This window comes from Nycticebus coucang, chromosome 16, assembly GCF_027406575.1.
Source record: "Nycticebus coucang isolate mNycCou1 chromosome 16, mNycCou1.pri, whole genome shotgun sequence".
NCBI lineage: Eukaryota > Metazoa > Chordata > Mammalia > Primates > Lorisidae > Nycticebus > Nycticebus coucang.
Genome location: NC_069795.1, coordinates 91733376 through 91749898, shown reverse-complemented (window position 1 = coordinate 91749898; position 16523 = coordinate 91733376). Strand labels below are relative to the sequence as shown.

The 16523-nt window shown below is 42.7% G+C and overlaps 2 pseudogenes; both read left to right on the top strand.

Moving 5' to 3' along the window:
- Positions 1 to 9398, top strand: part of LOC128567493 (transmembrane protein 243-like) — a 42048-nt pseudogene extending 32650 nt beyond the window's left edge.
- A 517-nt stretch (positions 9399 to 9915) lies between these two features.
- LOC128567492 (protein argonaute-2-like) lies at positions 9916 to 13452 on the top strand (annotated as a pseudogene).
- Positions 13453 to 16523: the final 3071 nt, after the last annotated feature.

The following is a 16523-nucleotide window of genomic DNA, read 5'->3' as shown; positions in this document are numbered from 1 at the left end:
ATGTTTGTGCTTGTTAGGTGTCCCTGGTGCGGTTGTGCACACCCCTGAGGTGTGCCATGTACCCTTACATTGTGCCCATGAGGTGGGAGCACACTGGTCCCCCCCTCTCCTTCCCTCTCCCTCCAACTTGAACTGAATTGAATTTTTCTCTTATGGGAGCATGTATTAGTTCATCTACTGGCTTCATGTTAGTATTGAGTACATGGGATACTTGCTTTTCCATTATTGTAATACTTGACTAAGAGAAGGTTTTGGGTTTCTAAGATTCCACATGACAAAATTTTTACTTCCATCTTTTCTACCACCAGTTCACATTGTAAACATACTGCGTAAACCTGGTAAGTACAGTTTGACTAAGAACCTAGTCACGTCACCCTTCACAAACTTTGTAAAACTATTTGTAAATAGGTTATTTCAGACTCTAAAAATATCAGCACTTGATTGGTATAAGTCACAGTTACAATGAGTAAACTAGGACCTATGGATTAGATTTGACATATTTTCTATAATCAACAATTCTGCTGAAAAATAATTTCAGTATTTTGGGTAAATCATATGCAAAAAGGAGCAACACATTCTTCAATGTTCAGGGCGAATAAAATTCTTGCCCAAATGTCAGTCTTCTTCCTGTGTAGCCAACTGCTTCCCCTCATGTTCCCAGGTTGTAACTCTGGTTTTTCATCCCCTTAACAGAGGGAGTAATATGAGAATGATCGTGAAAACCATTAAAATAATATCTCCTTCATGTTTAGGGATTCCTCCTTCCTTGGGATGATTTTGAGTGGATATCTACCCTGTGGATACCCCAAAATCAAAGGGATTCCCCCCAATTATACTCTCTTTCATAACTGCCTTCTGGACCTAGTCTATTTGGTAACTTCAGACAGCATTAATTTGGACCAGACTGTACGTTTTGTGATGTAATTCAAATGCCTAGCATCACCAAGGGTCTTTCCCCTCTGGGCTTTGTGTTATATCATTGTTGAGGTTCTCATTTTCCCTAGAAAGAGCCTTATAAACATACAGCATCTATAGGCACATGTTACAATTTCAAGCTCCAATTGTGACTCATTTTCAGCTAGCTCTCCCAACAGGAAGCAAATGATTAAACCAGAAAGATTTTCAGGGTTCCTCAGTCTGCACTGTACATTTGCATCCCCTAAGTAACTCCTGACAATGAAGATTCTAATTCAGTCGTTCTTGGATGGAGCCTGAGAGCCAGTATTTCTAACAAGCTCCCTGGTGATGCCAACGCTGCTGGTCTGAAGCTCACACTTTGAGTAGCAAAGATTTGGACTATTGCTCCCACACCCACATAAAATACTGATTGTGACACAGAAAAAGTTGCCAAAGAGTTTTAGACTAGAGAGAGATGGAAGAAGGCAGAGCCACACAGTCACTCTCATTGACAAAGGAAGCTGAAGCAAAGCCTTTCACACAAACTGAGAAGGACTCAGGACTTCAAAGCTACGTTTTGAACAAAGATCTGGCAAATACTCAGAGCAATTTCGTCCTTACTATTAATAACAAGGGATGTGAAACAAGAAGCGGGCACCCCAGACAACCCACATACGGGACAGGAGAAGACACTGGAAACTGGATTGCAATGATTTTCCCTACCACAGGTCATCTGTTCTCATGAGTTCCTCAGTGAGCAAGAGTCGAAGCCTGATAGAGAACACACTGGATGTTCCTCCCGTGAATATCACACATAGATGGAGCAAACTTTATAGAATTCCTGTGGAAGAGGGAGGAGTCGGTCACACTGAGCAAATTGTTCGTCTGTCTTCATGAAGTACTGAGCTAGAGATTTTTCTGTTCTTAATATAGAGATATGACCTTGGTGGGCCCTCTCTGAGTGCTAAAAATCAAGATTCTGATATCTAGAATATTGACTGGAAATGCTTACCTCCACATATGGCTATTTACTACAGAAACAAAAAATGAAAATATAAGAGCTGGTCGTTTTGTTCTAAAGTACATGGCAAAGCCGAAGGATCTTAAGGGAAAAGACCCACAGCAAAGACCTGGATATTATAACCACGTGGTAGAATAGCATATTTTCTTAACAGTAATGGGCATTGTGCCTGACTGCTAACTCTGAGTAGAAGTCAAAGGCAGACAAAGCAGATTTACTCTCTTTGTGACAGGGGACTTTTATCAATATTATTTTTCAGGGAAAAGTCTAAGTAATCTTCAGTTCAATTCTGAACTTATTACCCAATAGACTTAAGGTTTCTTATACTATCCACAGGTCCAGAATATTTTATCTAATGTGGAAGGATAAAGGGATATTTATATCAATCTCAGATAGCTTTATTTAAAACAACTACTTTAAAAGTTCAATTTAAATTGTTTCAATGAGAACTGGCCCATCATCAAATTCTGTGGAATCCTTCCGACCTCCAGTTCACAATGGGCATTATGGTTTATTCTTTAATGTACATCAATTTGGTTCAAGCAGGATCCAGACTGCACATCTCAGCATTCTACTTGAATAAAGAAGAAAGCATTCAATTCCCCTCCATAGCAAATTCAGCCTTCCACAAGTCAGTTCTGCCAGTCGGTGGTGGCTGCATTGCAAAAACCGCTTTGCAAATGTTTTGCTGGATTTTGTTGCTAGGTGATGATTGGGGAAACTTTGCAATTCCTGCTGAGAGGTTTAAAAAAATGTGCCTGTAACCAGTTTCATATTAAAGAAGAGGGGAAAAAATAGGGCAGCCTGCACCTTAATTCCTCAAGGTTTGCTTCTTCTCCCCCTTAGCTGCCACACAGAGAAACTGTGACCATTAAAAAAGTATATGTACAAAAAAAAAAAGGGAAACAGTATTCAGTGTATCACCAACCAAACCAGAATAGCGTTAATAAAACAGAACTTGTCAAATATCTTCTCTTTACTCCGAACTGAACGGTGATAATGGAATAGGGGAGAGGAGGACCAAGGAAGGGAAAGAATGGGACCTCACCAGCCCCTTAACAGCACTCTTGTCTGTTTTCCATATCAGCAAAGACCCTTCGCTTCAAAAATTGGACTGAAGCTGGAGTCAGCTTGTACCTGAGCTGTATTTCCGAAACTCTTGGCCCGCACCTGACTCCCCAGCCAAGCAGCGGGGTTTCCTGGGAAAAGCCGGGAGGCCCATCTGAGGCCGGCTCCTACCTCAGTGATTGATGCGGGCGCGTGCGGGGGGTGACACACTGTGAAATCAGATGGAGGCGCAAAGAGTTAATCCTTGGGCTTTTTCCAAACTGGGTACTTTAAAGGAAAAATAATATTTATTCTTTCCTTTTGTTAATTTTATAGCTAAAAAAAAATCACTCTTGATATCTTATTCACTAGGCGAGATGCCAGCTTGCAACCTCTACAACATTTCAGGAGATAAATAAATAACCACACTAGTGGCAGTAATTATTTGTCCTTGCATTATCATCAGCAAATTATTTTAAACTGCTAATTTAACAAGTAGTGTATTATAACCAATGGAGAGAGAAAGCACTGGGCCCTGCATACAAATTTCTTGCCACAAGTTAAAGGACCCACCTACAAATCACCAGGAAGAAAACCCTGAGAAACTACAACTCTACCACCTTGGCCTTCTCTGTTCTTAGAAACTTGGAAACAGCTTGGTAGTAAGAGTCCCTTTCTCCTCTTCACCAACCCCGCTCGCTCTCTCCCACTCCCGCTGGGTCCTCTCAGGGAGGACAGGGAAGGCCATGTGTGTCTTTGACTTGGCTGCCCAGGCGAGGCTCTGGCACTTTCGCACCCTCCACAGCAGATGCACAAACTTTAGCAGAGTCTTTTTAACACTTCATTAATTATTGAGCTGTGCCAAGAGTAATTATTGGGCTATGCCAGGAGTCCTTTTCTCCCACATCAGTAAACAGTAATTTGGAGAAGGGGGGTTATAACCTCAGGGTGAACAACATTTTCCCCCACAGCTGTGTGGTGAGCCCAGCAATAATACATATGCTTCAACAAATGAGGAGGTCCCCAGCCCGGCCTCTGTTGCATGCAGGATGTGTTATGGGCCAGCAGAAAATATCCACCATGCTAATCTTGTGACGCAAGATTTTCAGCATCTCATTTGCTAATGGATCCAAGATCCTTGTCCTGACTTGGTGCTTAGGCCCTAATTGAATAATAATAATATCCAACAACATCAGGGGAATTGAATCCCAGGATATTCCCGTCATGTGGTAATGGAAACATGCTAACAGGATATAGCATTTTCTCTCAATTATTGATGTTTCTTTCCTGTTGTCATTATTTAGAAAAATGTTAATTCTTTACCTTGACTTCAATTAACAGAAGACGTCTCACAGTCACTGCACAACCCTAACCAACCCTGGGAGGCGGCAACATTTTCAGAGTCAAACCAAAGAGCTGGTTAGGTCGTGTTCCACTGGCTATGCAGAGCAGGGCTGAGTGTTGGCTGCTTGCGGTCTTATTTCAGAATAATGGAATCATGGGGTTAGAAGGTTACTCAGAGCAACACTCTTCCCTTGCCAAATGGCTGTTAAAGAGCCTCCAAATGACCCCGCAAAAAAGTGATCATCTAGTCTCTGCTTCCAAGGAAGAGAACTCATTTCTGTCAGAAATAACTCTTTCTGCCTTGTTTTTTTTTTTTTTTGAGACAGAGTCTCAAGCTGTCACCCTGGGTAGAGTGCTGTGGCGTCACAGCTCACAGCAACTTCCAACTCTTGGGCTTAAGCGATTCTTTTGCCTCAGCCTCCCAAGTAGCTGGGACTACAGGTGCCTGCCACAATCCCCAGCTATTTTTTTTGTTGTAATTGTCATTATTGTTTGTTTTTTGGCAGGACCAGGCTGGATTTGAACCTGCCAGCTCCGGTGTATGTGACTGGTGCTGTAGCCACTTGAGCTACAGGCACAGAGCCTCTTTCTGCTTTCTAATGGCCAGCATTTACGTGTTCAATCTCATAAATAACAGAAGTACGTCTACTTTTAGCTTCTGTTCATCAGTCCCTCAGAGATACACAACACATTTGTAAAGCTTTCACATCAGCTAGCAACCCCTAAATCAGTAAGGAGTTTTCAAACGTCAGAGCAAATAAGACATTTATACTCCCAAAAATGCAAATTCCAGGGCCCCATGTCCTTAGAGATCGAAGTTTAGGAGGTCTTCAGGTGGTCCACAATAACACTTTGAAAACACTGCTCTAAGCCATTTCCTCTCAAGGCTGGACTTATTCAGCCTCTTTCAATCAATTTCCAAGAACAACAGGTCACCAATGAGTTCCCCACGGCCACATCCAATCATCAGTTCTCTGTTCCCACCTTACTCGTACTGGTCACTCTGCCCTTCTTGAAATGCGTTATTCCCTTGGCCTCTGGCAGAGCCCAGAGCCCTGCTTTCCCTCCCGCAGCGCTGCCAACTAATGGAGAATGGTTTCTCCCTCCCATACTTTCCAGAACTCACAAAGCAAACTCCCACGTTTGTACTTTCTCTTTCCACTTTATCCTCTCAGGTTAATGATCAGACAACAGCTCTCCAGAGACGACTCACCTGACCAGCTTCCCTGCAATAGCTCCTGTTCCCTTCTCTATCTCCTTACACTGCTTGATTTTCTATCAGCACTGACACTGATGTCATAATTAACAAATATCTGTCCAGGTATTTATTTTTGCCTCTCCCATAAGAATGTAAGCTACAAGGAGGCTGTTTTATAAATTACCCTTTCTTCAGTGCTTAAAACAATGCCCGCACATGATAATAATAATAATACAAACATTTGTTGAGAGAATGACAGAAAAATGGTAGTGAGTCCTTTCATGAGTCTGGTTATCTATCTGTGTCCCTCCAAAGGTATGCTGTCCAGAACCCCTCACAGATTCCAGGTGTGACCTGGCCAAAACAGACGAATCTATTTCCTTCTTTGGAATACTGGATTTGCACAGACGCAGCATCTAGGGTAGCTGTGTCACCTACTGAATCGCATCAAGCTTGTGCAGCTGGGTGTTTGGAACGAAGCTCAGGATTTCACATGCATCCCTGTTAAATGTTCTCAGTTCTCTGATTAAATTTGCTCCAGCCCATTAAAATTCTCTTGGATAGTAATTCTGTTGTTAAGCATGTCCCCACATCAGTAGCTCCTCAGCATTCATTTCATATACCTACTGAGTCACTCTCTTGTTCTAATCACTAATGAGGGGTCACAAAACCAAGGTTTGTATCTGGGCACTGCCACTCCTTAGCCGTGTGACCAACCTTAATCAAGCTAATTAAGTTCTCTAACTTCCTTTTCCCCACATAAAATGGAGACAGTAATGCCTGGTAAGGTTGTTGTGAGAATTAAATAAGATTATAAAATGTTTAGTACAGTACCTCATAGGTGCAGGCTGATGTTGTTCTAACACTCAGCACTGTGCCTGAAACATGGTTGACCCTCAAAGGACTTTTGTTGGTTTTTGACCAGGACAGGTGCACAGGCAATCTACATGGTAAGATTGTAGAACTGTACATCGTTATCAACAACCCATTAATTAGCCTTCTTCAGAATTCAATTAATTCCTTCACCAGTTAGGAATACATCTCCTCATGCTCTCATCCTATTTCCCTTTTCCTGTTTTATTTTTAAAAAAGTTCAACAGAGACTTTGAACTTTGCAATCTCGAAGTATGGGGATACTATCTATAGTGCAATCTCCTGAGCTACCAAACATCCCTAGCAAAGAAGGAAAGTGTTGGCCAGTGAGGTGGCTCATGCCTGTAATCCTAGTACTCTGGGAGGCCAAGCCGGGTAGATTGCTTGAGCTCAGAAGTTCAAGACCAGCCTAAGCAAGCGCAAGATACTGTCTCTACGAAAACTAGAAGAACTACTATTAGCAGGGTGCTGTAGTCCCTTCAGGAGACTGAGGCAAGAGAATCTGTCTGTGTCACTCAAACCCAGGAATTTGAGGTTGCTGTCAGCTATAACGCCACAGCTCTCTACCTCGAGCAACAGAGACTCTGTCAAAAAAAAAAGAAAAAGAAAAGAAAACAAAGTCTTATGAGCTTGGCATGACTTCATGAGCCACTGCTTTCTTTTCTGCACGTTCACAAATCACACTTGTCTGGGAGGGATTCCTGCATTGTCAATTTGTCAGGAAAGTCACATGGTCCATCTTCTAGTTCCTGCCCCTCTCCAAGTTTTGTAAGGATCACGTAACAGTTTTTCTCAGCACCCTGAGATAGGTATCGCAAGACAGGAAACAAACACTCACTAATTGCTCATACAACTGAAGTTTCAAGAGTCTCTTACCAAAACCACCCCTGCATTTAATGGTTTATTCCTATCCATTTCCAAGAAAAGTATGTATCTACCTTGGTACTTTGAGAATAAATATGAGAGAAGCAGAGTTCAGATGGTCTAAACTCCTCTTTCTTCTTTTCATCATATTTCATCTGTAGGAAGACAGAGACCCCCTTTCTGAATAAATATTCTAGAGCATCTGTTGTTTCATTACCTAAGAGGTAGAGCTTAAAGCCAGCCTGAACTTTCAGACAACAACTATCCAGAACACAGGACAAACTCCCCTCAGTTTTTGGATATAAACCTTTTAGAGTCGGGATTTTCAGGACTGGCCACTTAGTAGGCCTTCTATTAATGTTAGTTTTCTTTATTAAACTAGTCTCCAAAAAAATGTATTATTATTCCCTTCTGAACTCTCATAACACTTTATCCACATCTCATTTGGGAGTTTGGTCTGATATTCTTTCTATTTTGTAAGAGCCTCAAGGAGAAAGACTATAATTTATTCTTCACATAAAAGATAATTCCATTAATAAATCTAAAAATGTTGACTATGACTTTATTAATATCTTTATTGCTTGTGGTACCTAAATGCTCCTAACTTAAAGGAGTTGCATTCCTTGATTGTTGTAAATAGCTAATCTTCATTTATTTGGCAAATCCTTTCTTTACGCACAATACAAAATTAAATTTTATTCCAGGATTTTCTGAATTATAGTAACTGTTGGAGGTTAGTGGGATACCACTGGCTATATTTGTTTTATTTATGTGGTTTTCAAATGTGTGCTGATTCAGACACAAGGCTCACCACTAGAGAATGCTAATTCTTTAGGACTTTGAAAATTAATTAAATGAAGTAAAGGGTAAAAAATGTTGTTCATCACCATATGGTAGCTTTTTTATTCTTGTGATGAATTTTAACTTTGATATAAAATAGTATGAAAATGTTTCATTGTATCTCTCCAAAGCAATCTGGAGCCAGTTTATAGGAAATGTTCTTACTATTAGGCCATCATGAGCCATGTAAGTGCTCAGAATCTGTATTTCTAGGCAAGATGAACACAGCCTGCACAGGTGTGAGGAGTCAGGCTCATCTCAAAGAGCTAAAGCAATCCTGAATATTTCTGTGACTGTTCACTGGTCTGCCCTTTGGTCAGTTTTACTCCAGAGCCAAGTAGCTTTTCACCACACCATATTAGCACTCTCAAAGAGTGCAACATCATCACCTCTGCCCACCAGGACCTTCATTCATCTAAACCAGCATCAAGAAAATCTGCTCAGACACCATCAACCAACAGAACAGAATAAAGAGCCCAGAAATAAACCCACACACTTACAGTCAATTGAGTTTTTGACAGAGGTGCTAAGAACACAGAATGGGGAAAAGACTCTTCAGTGAATGGTGCTGGGAAAACTGGATAGCCACATGCAGAAGAATAAAATTGGACCCTCATCTCACACCATATATTAAAATTAACTCAAAATGTGTTAAAGACTTAAATGTAAGTCAATAAAACTGTAAAACTATTAAAGAAAGAAAATGGGGAAAGCATCACAACAATCGTATGGGCAGTGACTTTTTAGAAATGACCCCAAAAGCACAGGCAACAAAAGCAAAACTAGCAAATAGAACTGCACCAAACGAAAAGCTTCTGCACAACAGAGTGAAGAAAAACCTAATACGTACAAACCATGCATGTAATAAGGGGCTAATACCCAAGAAACTCAAACAACTCAATGGTAAGAAAATGTATAAGCTAATTTAAAAATAGACAAAGGACCGGAAAAAACATTTTTCAAGAGACATACAAACTTTTCTACCAGGACCTACAGCACCAGTGGCCTTTACAACAGACCCCAGTTTGGGGAGATCTCGGCCAAGAATCAACTCATCACTTTAGTTTTTGGCAGCTTAACATCTTTATTGATTCTAGGAATGCACATCAGCGCTTCTGTGTTCCCTCAGGTAACTCCAAAACCATTGAATATATTTTTTTCCATCTGTATCTCTGAGCAGTATTACTGTCTATTTTCTTATCTACTGATATCGACAAGGAGACTTAGAACCAAAATTAGAAAACTCCTTCACTATACCATATTTTCTACCATCATGTTATGTGCAAACCTAGACGCCATGATGTGGGAAGGTGAGGTTGCTGGGGAGAAACACTTACCAGGACTCTCCAAATGACAAAATAGGACAGCAAATAATTGTTGGATAAGGCATGCTGAAGAATCTCCTGCAGAAATCTAACACATGATTTTCATGTTAATTGTAAATCTAAATTCCCTTTCGCAAGGGAGACACATAGATCACTTTGCTTTTCCTTTAAGAGCGAGTCCAACTTTCACTTTGGAAATTAAAATTTTTTCTAATGTAACTGCATGGCAAAAGGCTACATAACAAACAATCTTGCATTTTAAGTCAAATATTCTTTTATTTCTGTTAAACTGAATATACATTTGTTCACTAGGCAATGACTTTTGTTTATAACTACAATTAAATTTCACATTAACAAAATACAGATGGTGAAAAGACAACTTTGTGAAGATCTAATTACAATAATAAGTAAAATAATTTATACAAATGACCAACATGTACATGAAAAAAATGGGGGAGGGGAGCTCAACAGCATTAATCATCAGGGAGGTGCAAATTAAAACCACAATGAAATATCACCTCACCCCTGTTACAAACGCTATTACCAAAAAGATGAAAGATACTAAGCGTTGGTGAGGATATGAAGAAAAACAACCCTTGAACACTGTTGGTGGGAATGTAAATTAATACAATTTTATGCAAAGAAGTATGAATTTTCCTCAAAACAATTAAAAGTAGGGGTGGATCTTGTGAGCAGGGGCTCCCTCGGACTCACGGCGGTCCCTCGGCACCACCACATACTCGGGAGCCAGCCCAATTCTAACGCCTCCTGCACCAGTATCCAAGGATGTGCCTTCAAGCCTCCACACAGACCCGCTTTTGGGACCTCCAGGAGAACAATCAAATTACAGGTCAATTTCTTGGAAGTGGACATCCCCCAAATTGACATCATTAATTATGAATTGGATGTCAAACCAGAGAAATGCGCAAGGGGAATTGACAGGGAAATAGTGGAACCCCTGGTCCATCACTTTAAAACACAGACCTTTGGAGATAGGAAACCAGTGTTTGACAGAAGGAAGAATCTTTACACAGCCATGTCCCTTCCAACTGGGAGGGAGAAGGCTGCACTGGGGTCACGCTTCCAGAAGGCAAAGACCGCACCTTCAAGGTGTGGATGCAGTGGGGGTCCTGCGTGAGCTTACAGGCGCTACCCGATGCGCTTTCCGGGCGGCTGCCCAGCGTCCCCTTTGAGACAATCCCGGCCCTGGACATGGTCCTGAGACGTTTGCCATCCATGAAGTACACGTCCGTGGGCTGTTCCTTCTCCACTCGTCCGAGGGCTGCTCCAACCCTCCTGGTGGAGCCGGGCAGCGTGGTCTGGCTGCCATCAGTCCGTCCTGCCTTCTGTTTGGAAAATGATGCTGGATGTTGATGTGTCGTCAACAGTGTGTTACAAGGCACAGCCAATCATCAAGTTTGTGAAGTTTGGGATTTTAAAAGTATTGAACAAAAAAGCCCTCTGACGGATTCCCAAAGGGTAAAGTTTACCAAAGGAATTAAAGGTCTGAAAGTGGAGATAATGCCCTGTGGGCAGATGAACATTAGTACTCCGCCTGCAGCGCGGCCCTGCGGCCCTCCAGCCACCAAACGTTCCCGCTGGCGCAGCAGAGTCGCAGGTGCCGAGGGCGCGGTGCCCAGCACGTGGAGGACAGGCATGAGCTGGTTCTGCGCCACCCCACCTCCCAGGCTTACACGTTGGACAGGAGCAGAAAAACACTTGCCTTCCCTTGGAGGTCTGTAACACAGTGGCGGGACAGACGTGTATTAAAAAACTATCAGACTTCAACCATGATCCAAGCGACGACCAGGTCAGCACCCATCAGCAAGAAGAGACGAGCAAATTGAGGCAAAGTGCGAGTTTTAACACAGACCCTGAGTTTGGAATCATGGTCGAAGTTGAGATGATGGACGTGACTGGATGGGCGCCGCAGCCGTCCTCCATCCCCGGTCCAGGGCGTCTGGGACACGAGAAGCAAGCAGCTCCACAGAGGCATCAGGATCAGGTATGGCCATCGCATGCTTTGCCCCGCAGTGCCAGGGCACAGAAGTCCGTCCACCTGAAGTCCCTCCTTAGGGCAGCTCAGAAAGATCTCAAGATATGCCGGCTGCCTATCCAGGGCCAGCTGGGCTTCTGCACGTACATGTAGGGGCGGGCAGCACAAAGCCCAGGTCCAGGCACCTGAAGAACACGTACCCCAGCCTGTGGCTGGGGGTGGTCGTCCAGCCCGGCAAGACCCCACATCTGTGGAAGTGAAATGCATGGGAGCCACAGCACCGGGCAGGGCCACACAGTGCGTGCATATGACCAGCATGCAGAGGACCATGGCGCACACCCTGTCCAACCTCTGCTGAAGATCGACATCAAGCTGGGAGGCAAGAACAACACCCTGCTGCCCCAGGGTGGGCCTCAGGTGTTCCAGCAGCCTGTCATCTTCCTGGGAGCAGCCATCACTCACCCACCCGCTGGAGTCAGAATGAAGCCTTCCATTGCTGCTGTGGTGGGCAGCGTGAACACTGGCCCCAATGCTGCTGTGCCACAGCATGCACGCAACAGCACAGGCCAGAGATCAGCCTAGGACACGGCTGCCATGGTCCCCGAGCTCCTGGTCCAGTTCCAGAAGTCCACACACTTCAAGCCCACCGCATCATCTTCTACGGCAACGGTGTCTCCGAGGGCCAGTTCCAGCAAGTTCCCCACCATGAGTCCACGAGGCCTGCATCAAGTGGCAGAAGGACGACCGGCCTGGAATCACCTTCATTGTGGGCAGAAGAGGCACCACGCGCAGCTCTTCTGCACCGACAACAAGAGCGAGCAGGTTGGGAAAGGTGAACCATTCCAGCAGGCACCACTGTGGACACGAAGGTCATCCATCCGACTGAGTCCAACTTCCACCTGAGCAGTCACGGGGCATCCAGGGGACAGCAGGCTTCTGCACTGTCACATCCTTTGGGATAACAATCGTTTCTCTTCTGATGAGCTGCAGATTATACCCTACCAGCCGTGTCATACCTGCACGCACTGCACGTGCTCTGTGTGCGTCACACCTACGAGCACTGCACGGGCTCTGTGTGCATCACACCTGAGTGCACTGCATGGGCTCTGTGTGCATCACACCTGAGTGCACTGCACGGGCTCTGCATGCGTCACACCTGAGTGCACTGCACAGGCTCTGTGTGCGTCACACCTGCGCGCACTTCGCGGGCTCTGCGTGCGTCACACCTGTGAGCCCTGCACGGGCTCTGTGTGCATCCCACCTGAGCGCACTGCACGTGCTCTGTGTGCATCACTCCTGCAAGCACTGCACAGGCTCTGTGTGCATCACACCTGAGTGCACTGCACAGGCTCTGTGTGCATCACACCTGCGAGCACTGCACATGCTCTGTGTACATCACACCTGCGAGCACTGCATGTGCTCTGTGTGCATCCCACCTGAGCACACTGCATGGGCTCTGTGTGCATCACTCCTGCAAGCACTGCACAGGCTCTGTGTGCATCACACCTGCGAGCACTGCACAGGCTCTGTGTGCATCACTCCTGTGAGCACTGCACGGGCTCTGTGTGCATCACACCTGAGCACACTGCATGTGCTCTGTGTGCATCACTCCTGTGAGCACTGCACGGGCTCTGTGTGCATCCCACCTGAGCGCACTGCACGTGCTCTCTGTGCATCACACCTGCGAGCACTGCACTGTGCTCTGTGTGCAGCCCCGCCACCACACTCACCTGGTGGCCTTCCGGGCCAGCTGCCACCAGGTGTGTAAGGAGCATGACGTCTGAAGGAAGACATACCTCTGGGCAGAGTCACTGCAAGACCCCCAAGAGTGGCCACCGCAGCCCAGGTCCATCAGGACACCGTGCAGTGTGCACTTTGCTGGACATGTTTTAGTGTTTACCACTGTGTACCTAGTTGGATTCACAGCAGACCAGCTACACTCAGACCAGCCATTGGCCAGCCCTTCTGTGACAGCCAGCATCAAACATCAGATGTCATTGATTTTCTTAGATTCCCCATTTTCCAGAATGAGGCCCCAATGTGGTAGGAAATATAGTTTGCCAAAATCTATAAGCTGCTTTTTAAAATAGAGTTCTATGTTTCCTTAAAAAAAAAAAAATTAAAACTAGGACTACTATAGATATGATCTAGGAATCCCACGACTGGGACAGATGCAAAGGAAATGAGATCCACATGTCACAGGCGTTTCCATACTCCCATGTTCTTTACAGCACTGTTTACAGTAGCCCCGGTATGAAATCAACCCAAATGTTCATCAGCAGGGAATGGATAAAGCAAGTATGGCACATACATACAAGGGAATATTATTCATTGTTTAAAAATAAGGAAATCTTGTCACTTACATCAACATGGAGGAATCTGCAGGACATTATGGTCAGTATTCTAAGCCAGGCTCGAAAAGACATGATCTCACTCATATGTGGAATCTAAAAAAATCCAACTGGTAGAAGTAAAGAGTAGAACCAGGCTTACCAGCAGCTAGAGGTGGGAAGAGATGAGGAGATGGTGGTAAAGGGGTACAAAGTTTCAGTTAGACAGAGGAATAATTTGTTAATATCTATAGTGCATAGTTATCTATTATTAACTATAGGTTAACTATAGTTAATAATAATGTAATGTATATTTCAAAATTGCTGAGACGAGATTTTAAATGTGTGCACTACAAAAAAAATGTATTTGAAGTGATGGATTATATATGTAATATATATGCTTAATTTAATCATCTCATAATATATAGATATATTAAAAAATCACATTGTATCCAATAATTATATTGTCAATTAAAAATAAAAGTTTTTAAAGGGCCAGAAAGAAAATCCATGAAAAAGTACCTTGTTCTTAGCACTTATTTGATTTTATGAGAAAAAAAATTTAGGCCAGGCACAGTGGTTCATGCCAGTAATGTGAATATTTTGGGAAAGCAGCCTGAGCTACATAGTAAGACCCCATCTCTACAATTTTTTTTTTTTAATAGCTGGATGTGGTGGTGTGCACTTGATCCCAGGACTTTGAGGTTGCAGTGAGCTATAATACTACCACTGCACTCTAGCCCAGGCGACAGAACAAGATACTATCTCATAAAAATAATAATAATAATTATTATTATTGTTTGGTCATTTAAACCCAAGCATCAAAATGCATGTATATGATGTGTATTTTAATCTGAGATCTTGCAAGATAGTTATGTTGTTTACAGTAGCGGAAACAACTGTATCTTCACTGCTTTTCTTACAGTTATGATTACTGTTTAAGTGAAATAAATCATTGACAGGAACAACTACCTTCATACAACTTTATTGGAAAAATCTGGAGAAAGATGGCCAGCCAAATGAATCAGCTCACAAAATTTCCCTCTCCCAGTACTTAGTAGCTTGAATGAAAAAAAAAAAAAAAAAAAAAACTAAAACCTTTTCATCCTTATGAACTAAACTTAGAAAAATGGTGCTTAGGAAAGGAAACAGAAAATTCTGTTTAGCAGTTTAGCAGAGCCCAACTTCTAACTTTTAGAAGCAGAGGAAAGAAACAAAATGTTTCAACAACAGTTGAGAATGTTGAACAGTTCTCTTAGAGCAAAGGAAACTAAGGTAAGTAGAAAACCCAGGAAATTCCCAGGAAGAACTCTGAAAATTAAGTTTCTTTATAATACCCCAAGGCCTCTACTAAGCACAAGTGGAAGCCCCAGATGGCCGTGTGCAAAGGCTCTGTGTTGGATTGGGGAACAAGCTGAAGCTTGCAGGATTATGATGCATCCATGCCAAGATGGAGTGGATCCTGGTACAGAATAAATATTCAGTGTGTTCTCAAAAAACAGAGCACTTCCTTGGGCCCCCAGGAAGCTGGACGCCTAGGAGTACAGGCCATTCCACTCTTCAGGTTCTATGAAAGTGCATAGAAAGCAACACTCAGTTTTCATATTAATAAGAGGGAAAAAGACCAAAAAGTAGAGAGGAAATATTGTCAAGAGAAACTCAGAGTGAATGTAAGGTCTGGACTGAGCTTCCCACATTAAACTTGAATAGTCTGAAAAAATATGTTGAGGTGCTATGGTCTGAACATATGTGTCCTTCTAAAATTTTTATGTTGAGAACTAACCCCCACAAAGAGATTGTTATTAATAGGTGACACCTTTAAGAGGTAATTGGGGACTAATGCCCTTATAAATAGGAGTCTTGAGGAACCCTGTTTGCTCTTCTGCCATGTGAAGAGATACAAGTAAGGACATAATATGATTAAGTTATTGAACTTCATAGTATCTAGGCAGAAAAATTAAGCCACCCATAAGAACAAATGTCAGTCTGCCTTTGACATCTACAAAACATCAATCAGTGACTGAAGAATGCAGCAACAGCAGCAAAGTTGAAGAGAAAAAAATGTGACCAGGAATATTATAACCAGTCACAATTACCACTAAAATAAAAAGCGCACGGGCCAAATATATGTAAACATGAAGAATTCATGGAATAAATTGTTTATGGTATGATGTGAAAACTAAACGAAGAAATCATCATTAAATAAGATACAGTAAAAGAAATGATGGTGAAATTTTAATTCATTTAAATATATAACAAAGACTATTTGGGGAAATTTGAATGCAGAAAAAAGTGAAAATATTACTATTCTGACATTGTAAAAATTAATGTGTGTGATCTGTTTTCACTAATAGCAGAGTGTCGTGTATTTGACTAACCCCTCTCATAGACAAAAATCACAAAATCTAGGTAAAATATTTTTAAATGAGTTTAACACATCGAAAGAATGACAAAAGGCAGGCATAAACTAGAAAGGAGTTGACCTTTGATAACAGGAAACATAGTTCAGCAGCTTTTACATTTGTGCAGCTTATCATTTATGTGGCCACTTTCTGTTCTACACGGCACGTTGTAACTATTTCTAAGCAGGAAGCTACAGTCCTTCTGGCTTGAGAAGTCAGAAAGTGGAGTTTGAAGCTGCCATTCCAACTAAAAAATGAAGAAGTAAGTGGAGGAAAATTCTAGAAACTATTGAATCACAAAGAAATGGCCTTAAAATCTGCATGTGAACTCCACTCAAGTCTTTAGTTGAGCCCTGAATCTCCATAGGGATAAATACAAGCACATA